This window comes from Sycon ciliatum, chromosome 13 (genome assembly GCF_964019385.1).
Source record: "Sycon ciliatum chromosome 13, ocSycCili1.1, whole genome shotgun sequence".
NCBI lineage: Eukaryota > Metazoa > Porifera > Calcarea > Leucosolenida > Sycettidae > Sycon > Sycon ciliatum.
Genome location: NC_088655.1, coordinates 24,116,439 through 24,125,183, shown reverse-complemented (window position 1 = coordinate 24,125,183; position 8,745 = coordinate 24,116,439).

Below are 8,745 nucleotides of genomic sequence, written 5' to 3'. Positions count from 1 at the left end.
AAGTTCCTGGGCCACGTGATTGATGGCTGTGGCATCCGTCCAGATCCAGAAAAGATCCACGCGATCCAGGAGCTCTCTCCCTGCTCCGATGTCCATTCCGTCCGGCGTCTGCTCGGCATGGCCAACCACCTAGGCAAGTTCATTCCGGACTTGGCCTCCATCACGCAACCTCTCAGGTCTCTCCTCGTCAAAGGCACCCCGTGGCAGTGGGGTGCTGAGCAGTGTGCCGCGTTCGACCGCATCAAGACGTCACTGAGTAACGAGCCCGTCCTGGCCAAGTACTCTCCCAACTACCACACCACAGTATCTGCTGATGCATCTTCCTTTGGCCTGGGTGCAGTGCTTCTACAACGCCAGCCCGACGCGTCCGTCCGTCCTGTAGCTTATTTGTCTCGCTCTCTCACACCAGCGGAAACACGCTATTCGCAAATCGAGAAGGAGGCTCTGGCTGCAACGTGGGCCTGCGACCGGCTCTCACACTACCTCCTCGGCATGCCATTCACCATTGAGACGGACCACAAGCCACTCATCCCTCTGCTAGGTACCCGTGCTCTTGACGACCTCCCTCCGCGGGTCCTCCGGTTTCGTCTACGGCTACTTCGATTCGATTACAGTATTATCCACACTCCTGGCAAACAACTCGCAATTGCCGACGCTCTGTCTCGAGCTCCTCTGCGCAGCACAGATGCCGACGCCACTGCCACACTGGAGGCTGAGACCGCTGCTATGGTGTCGTACGTCACTGAGGCTCTGCCTGCCACTGCGCAACGCCTGGAAGAGGTTTCAGCATGGCAAAGCGACGACGATAGCTGTGCTCACATCATCGAGTACCTGCAGCACGGCTGGCCTGCTCCTAGCGATGCTCCTCCCGTAGTGCAGTTTCTTATAGAGCACAGCGCACATTTCAGCCTCACGGACGACGGCTTGATTCTGTATGATCAGCGTCTCTACATACCTCCCGCTCACCAGCAAGAAATCCTGGCTCGCCTTCACCAGGGTCATCAAGGCATCACCAAGTGCCGACGCCTGGCCCGCACTTCCGTATGGTGGCCATCGCTCTCGTCGGACATAGCTACTCTTGTCCAAACATGTGAAGAATGCAGTCGACACCGCTCTCAGCCACCCGAGCCTCTTCTCTCAACTCCACTCCCAGAGTTTCCTTGGCAACATCTGGCCGCAGACTTCTTCACCATCGACGGTCGCAACCACCTCCTCGTCATCGACTACTACTCTCGGCGTCAAAGGCACCCCGTGGCAGTGGGGTGCTGAGCAGTGTGCCGCGTTCGACCGCATCAAGACGTCACTGAGTAACGAGCCCGTCCTGGCCAAGTACTCTCCCAACTACCACACCACAGTATCTGCTGATGCATCTTCCTTTGGCCTGGGTGCAGTGCTTCTACAACGCCAGCCCGACGCGTCCGTCCGTCCTGTAGCTTATTTGTCTCGCTCTCTCACACCAGCGGAAACACGCTATTCGCAAATCGAGAAGGAGGCTCTGGCTGCAACGTGGGCCTGCGACCGGCTCTCACACTACCTCCTCGGCATGCCATTCACCATTGAGACGGACCACAAGCCACTCATCCCTCTGCTAGGTACCCGTGCTCTTGACGACCTCCCTCCGCGGGTCCTCCGGTTTCGTCTACGGCTACTTCGATTCGATTACAGTATTATCCACACTCCTGGCAAACAACTCGCAATTGCCGACGCTCTGTCTCGAGCTCCTCTGCGCAGCACAGATGCCGACGCCACTGCCACACTGGAGGCTGAGACCGCTGCTATGGTGTCGTACGTCACTGAGGCTCTGCCTGCCACTGCGCAACGCCTGGAAGAGGTTTCAGCATGGCAAAGCGACGACGATAGCTGTGCTCACATCATCGAGTACCTGCAGCACGGCTGGCCTGCTCCTAGCGATGCTCCTCCCGTAGTGCAGTTTCTTATAGAGCACAGCGCACATTTCAGCCTCACGGACGACGGCTTGATTCTGTATGATCAGCGTCTCTACATACCTCCCGCTCACCAGCAAGAAATCCTGGCTCGCCTTCACCAGGGTCATCAAGGCATCACCAAGTGCCGACGCCTGGCCCGCACTTCCGTATGGTGGCCATCGCTCTCGTCGGACATAGCTACTCTTGTCCAAACATGTGAAGAATGCAGTCGACACCGCTCTCAGCCACCCGAGCCTCTTCTCTCAACTCCACTCCCAGAGTTTCCTTGGCAACATCTGGCCGCAGACTTCTTCACCATCGACGGTCGCAACCACCTCCTCGTCATCGACTACTACTCTCGGTTCATCGAGGTCCTCGACATGCCCTCGCTCTCCACAGCTCGTACAGTCAGCCATTTCAAGTCACTGTTCGCTCGCCATGGCATCCCTGACTCTCTAACGACCGACAACGGACCGCAATTCACCAGTGCTGAATTTGCCCAGTTTGCATCCACCTATGGCTTCCGCCACGTCACCAGTAGCCCTCTCTATCCGCAAGCCAATGGCATGGCCGAGCGTGCTGTTCGCACGGTCAAAAGTCTGTTCCGTCAGGGCACTGATTGGCACCTCGCACTACTCGCGTACCGCAACACTCCCTTGGAGAATGGTAAGAGTCCAGCCCAGCTTCTGATGAACCGCCAGCTGCAGTCACTCTTACCTCTCTCTCCAACACAGCGACAGTCGCATCCAGTCGATCAGAGCGACCTGCGTGCCGCGGATCAGCGCTTAAAGGATCGCCAAAGCACCAACCATGCCAGTCGCCATGCAGCCCGGACACTGCCGTCTCTGTGTCCACAACAGCCTGTATATCTACCTGATCGTGAAGAGTCTGGCCACGTGATGAGCCAACCAGCCTTGCGCTCCTACATCGTAGCAACCCCATCGGGCCAGTTCAGACGCAACCGGCGGCATATTGTCCCAATGCCAACGCCGCAACAGTTGCCGCCTGCTGGTCACTCTGCCGCTACTACCGATCCTGATCCCCCAGCCAGTCAACCTTCTACTCCGCCGTGTCCTGCAGTTCCCAACTTGCCATCGACCCCTCCAGCTCAAGACCAGCCTGATAAGTATGTCACGGCTCGCGGCCGTGTCGTTCACGCTCCCGATCGCTTCTAACTTTGGTCTCTCCAAACAAAATACTCCACTCTTCTGTCTCTCCCTCTCTTGCTCGTTCTCTTTTCTAATGGCTTGCATGTGCCTGTGTGTCCTCTGTACACCCTTAGGTCTTTTCTTTGTAAGAGGAGAGGATATACATGTACAATGCACTATACTAGAATACTCCCTCGGACAGACTAGTGCTTTTAGAACTCTGTAATGGATCCCTTCTGCAACGGTCTTATTGTTTTCATTTTCAAATTCGTCCAGTTAGGTATCTTCTCCATCTTCTTAATCTACTGCCATATTTGCTCTTACGACCTCAAAGAAAGGGAGGTGTAGTGTCATGTGACTAGATGCATGTAGCCCATGCATACTTGCATTCCGATATTATCATTCCCATCATCATGATCCACTTACATGATCTAGCATTCCATTCCTCCTTCCCACTTTAGCCAGTATGTATATATCTAGTAGATTGCATGTGTTCTAGGTTCTTTGTCTTATCGGAGTACAACAGTTAGAACTAATGTCTTGGCTCTCTGGTTGGTCTGGTTAGACTAAAGTACGAAACACTACAACAGCCATCTTCTTTCCAACCTTGAGCTCGAGGTGGGCGATGTGGGCACCAAAAGTAAGGTGTTCATCTAAAAAAAGAGGGTCAGATGGCGTCAGAGTGCAATGGCGAGATTCGAATCCACGACTGTCGGATACTACTGACAAACAGAGACTTTTTTTTTGGTCTTTCTCTTGCTTTCTTTTTTTTTCTTTTTTTACAACAGTATGTAATTATAATACCATTGCATTTGAGACTGTAGAATTTTTTTCATTGCACACAACCACAGAAACAGACGTGAACTCATCCCTTTTGTGAAACAAGTTGTGAAACGAAGTACACTCTCAACTTAGCCGACCCATACATGAGCAATACAACAGCTGCATGATTAATTTTGATAAACCTACACCCACGCATTGTTCCCCTGCCACCGGAATCGGGGCTATTTGTGTGAAAGTTTGGACAGCTTGCACTCCAAATCTGCGCTATGTATTATATGCATGGACACGACCACATATATAGTAACAATATTAGTATCGCAACAAGGAGGAACAAAAATGTGATATCGAAAGCGGTTGAGAATGAAACAAAGCATAATCAAACATAATCGTAGTAGTCATGTAGCACAATCAGCAGAATTCTGTAAAACAAAATGGAAATGCTACTATTATTATTGATTATTAACTTTTTCTACTGAAAGAAAATGCGGATTTCGGGAAGGCCTTTTCATCAGCCTACTCACCCCCACCGTTTGGCCCTGCATCTGCCGCTAGGGTTTATCGGTGTTAGCGGCCGTCGTGAGTTCCCTTTGGGAACGTGAGTTCCCTTCGGGAACGGATACGATAATTTACTTTTTTCTTTTTTTACTCAGGCTCAAGCTCCACCACAGTAACCACCTCATACATGTTGGTACAAAACCATAGCTTAAAAAAACTGAAAAACAAGTGTTTGTAATTTTGTAATTTTTATATTGTTTAAGGATTCCCCAAAGGCTTTCGCCTATCGAGGGGGTTTCCAAACTTTCCATAATACCAAATCTGTAAAAGAAGTAATGAGCAATAGGTGAGCAAAGAAAGAGAAAAAGACATAGTCCAGGGCAGAGCTCTGCGCTTGAGCATGTGATTGTCAGCTTGCAGGACTGGGACATGTAAATGATGAAAATGTGTCAGAGATAAGCAGAATAAGATGTGACGCTACATATTCACCGGAATTCCACTGCAGTGTTCCGTGAGTTGCTGTCGTATCTTCCTGGACACAGCCATCTTCTTTCCAATCTTGAGCTCGAGGTGGGTGATGTGGGCACCAAAAGTAAGGTGTTCATCTAAAAACAAAAAAGAGGGTCAGATGGCGTCAGAGTGCAATGGCGAGATTCGAATCCACGACTGTCGGATACTACTGACAAACAGAACTTTTTTTTTGGTCTTTCTCTTGCTTTGTTTTTCTTTTCTTTTTTTACAACAGTATGTAATTATAATACCATTGCATTTGAGACTGTAGAATTTTTTTCATTGCACACAACCACAGAAACAGACGTGAACTCATCCCCTTTGTGAAACAAGTTGTGAAACGAAGTACACTCTCAATTTAGCCGACCCATACATGAGCAATACAACAGCTGCATGATTAATTTTGATAAACCTACACCCACGCATTGTTCCCCTGCCACCGGAATCGGGGCTATTTGTGTGGAAGTTTGGACAGCTTGCACTCCAAATCTGCGCTATGTATTATCTGCATGGACACGACCACATATATAGTAACAATATTAGTATCGCAACAAGGAGGAACAAAAAAGTGATATCGAAAGCGGTTGAGAATGAAACAAAGCATAATCAAACATAATCGTAGTAGTCATGTAGCTCAATCAGCAGAATTCTGTAAAACAAAATGGAAATGCTACTATTATTATTGATTATTAACTTTTTCTACTAAAAGAAAATGCGGATTTCGGGAAGGCCGTTTCATCAGCCTACTCACCCCCCACCGTTTGGCCCCTGCATCTGCCGCTAGGGTTTATCGGTGTTAGCGGCCGTCGTGAGTTCCCTTCGGGAACGGATACGATAATTTACTTTTTCCTTTTTTTACTCAGGCTCAAGCTCCACCACAGTAACCACCTCATACATGTTGGTACAAAACCATAGCTTAAAAAAACTGAAAAACAAGTGTTTGTAATTTTGTATTTTTTTTATTGTTTAAGGTTTCCCCAAAGGCTTTCGCCTATCGAGGGGGTTTCCAAACTTTCCATACTACCAAATCTGTAAAAGAAGTAATGAGCAATAGGTGAGCAAAGAAAGAGAAAAAGACATAGTCTAGGGCAGAGCTCTGCGCTTGAGCATATGATTGTCAGTTTGCAGAACTGGGATAATACATGTAAATGATGAAAATGTGCCAGAGATAAGCAGAATAAGATGTGACGCTACATATTCACCGGAATTCCACTGCAGTGTTCCGTGAGTTGCTGTCGTATCTTCCTGAACACAGCCATCTTCTTTCCAATCTTGAGCTCGAGGTGGGCGATGTGGGCACCAAAAGTAAGGTGTTCATCTAAAAAAAAAGAGGGTCAGATGGCGTCAGAGTGCAATGGCGAGATTCGAATCCACGACTGTCGGATACTACTGACAAACAGAAACTTCTTTTTTTTGGTCTTTCTCTTGCTTTGTTTTTTTTTCTTTTTTTACAACAGTATGTAATTATAATACCATTGCATTCGAGACTGTAGAATTTTTTTCATTGCACACAACCACAGAAACAGACGTGAACTCATCCCTTTTGTGAAACAAGTTGTGAAACGAAGTACACTCTCAACTTAGCCGACCCGTACATGAGCAATACAACAGGTGCATGATTAAAGTAAATAAGTAAATTATCGTATCCGTTCCCGAAGGGAACTCAAAAAGGTGCATGATTAATTTTGATAAACCTACACCCACGCATTGTTCCCCTACCACCGGAATCGGGGCTATTTGTGTGGAAGTTTGGACAGCTTGCACTCCAAATCTGTGCTATGCATTATATGCATGGACACGACCGCATAATATAAACAATATTAGTATCGCAACAAGGAGGAACAAAAATGTGATATCGAGCTTGGCCGCACCAAACATCGAGCTTGGCCGCACCAAACATGACACTTTACTTGAACAATTTTAACCCAATTATACTATCTTTCTGCACACAAATTAGGCTTATACAGACGCTGACAGATGGCCTCCAAAACCTTTAACTGTAGTCCATAACCATGACGACCACGGCACAATACAGTGAATGAAGAGTCGGAATACGAATTGCAACAATCAGGACTAGCCAACAGATGATTGTACACTGAAGACTTGCTACCACGAAACCTACGCACAACACTAACATTCTCACCGGCACTCTCACGATCACTACAATCATCGCTCTCCGACTCATTGCTCCCTTCACCGTCCGTCCCATCATCTGCTTCCTCTGCGCTCTCTCTGTTATCCCGCCTGACATGGTCCATGGAACATGGAACGGGACTCGGCCGTCACCCTGCTCTCACGTCCCTCCTTACGCCCTTGTCCGTTGATTGCGTAGTTTCTGTTGTAGTTGGCTGTTGATCGTCTTGGTCTTTCAATAATGGGCTTGGATGGTGGATTAGTTGTGGTTGCTGTAGATTGCATTGTTGGTGATGGTGTGGGAGCTGCTAATACGCAAGGTGATTCTTTTTGGGTTGGCAATTGTAGTGTCAATGCCCCTGCCGGTGTTGCTCGCGGTCGGTCACTGGCAAGCTCCACCGCCGCAAGAGCCGACGGCGGAGGATCAGGAGGAGGCAGTGGGACCGGGACCGCAAGCGGCACCACCCCAGCCAAAGCCGCCGGGGGCACTGACGAAGGAACCACCGACGGCAGGAGCAAAGGCGGCGACACAAACAGGCCCGATGGGCCACCACGCCCACCCTCCTCCACCACCGCCACCAGCGACGGCGGAGCAAGCACAGTTTGTGAGCCAGGATCCGCAAGTTGTGTAGGTAATGGCTACTATTATTATTGATTATTAACTTTTTCTAAGAAAGGGTTTGCTCCCCACACCGGAGCTCGCGCTATTCCGCCGACTTTACTTGACACTTGACTGACTCTCGACTGCCATCCAGAGCACACGAGAAGTCCATCGAACCTTCGACTCCGCAAACCTTTTCTACTAAAAGAAAATGCGGATTTCGGGAAGGCCTTTTCATCAGCCTACTCAGGCTCAAGCTCCACCACAATAACCACCTCATACATGTTAGTGTGTAGGTACAAAACCATAGCTTAAAAAACTGAAAAACAAGTGTTCCGTGAGTTGCTGTCGTATCTTCCTGAACACAGCCATCTTCTTTCCAATCTTGAGCTCGAGGTGGGCGATGTGGGCACCAAAAGTAAGGTGTTCATCTGAAAAAAAAAAGGGTCAGATGTTCGTAATGCTCCAATAACTACCTTGTAATGCTGATTATAATGCTTTAAACAGGGCTATAAATCCTATAATGCTCTTGGTTTGGAACAAAAAATGGAAGGAAGGCTGCACATTGTCAAACGTCCAGGAAAGGATGCATTTAGTCGATCTGCCTCTGAAGCTGCTACAATATCTCCCACGAGCTCCACCACTTCCTAGCACAATAAGACATGATCGTGTCTCCATTGGCTGATCTCCATTGCAACCTTGATGCAGGGCTGTGGCTCCGTAGTGGGTGTATCAAATCCTTTCCCTTGCTTATCCATGTTGTGGGAGGTGAAACCATTATTGCTGTTGATCATTTGGATGCTGGAAGCATATCATGGGAAGTGGTATTCCTGCCTGCAGACAAGCTGTCACTGCTTCCACTCTGTGAAAAATATCTTCATCTGAAACAGCTCACGTGAGGCCAGTTGCTGGGAGACGATTTCAGATCGAGATCCCTCCAGGCTCCCATTTGCGGAAATCCTGATAACACGTGGTCAGAAGTTATTTTTGACGCTCTACATCCTCTGCTTGCGCTGTCTTCTTCTCCTGAGGTTGCGTGGAGACAAATGGTTGGCCTCAATACCCTTCTTTTCTGATAGCACTTGACTGTAGGCCTTGCATTACAATCGTCCACGACGAACTGCACGTGCTTCACCAGGAAAGTCAGACA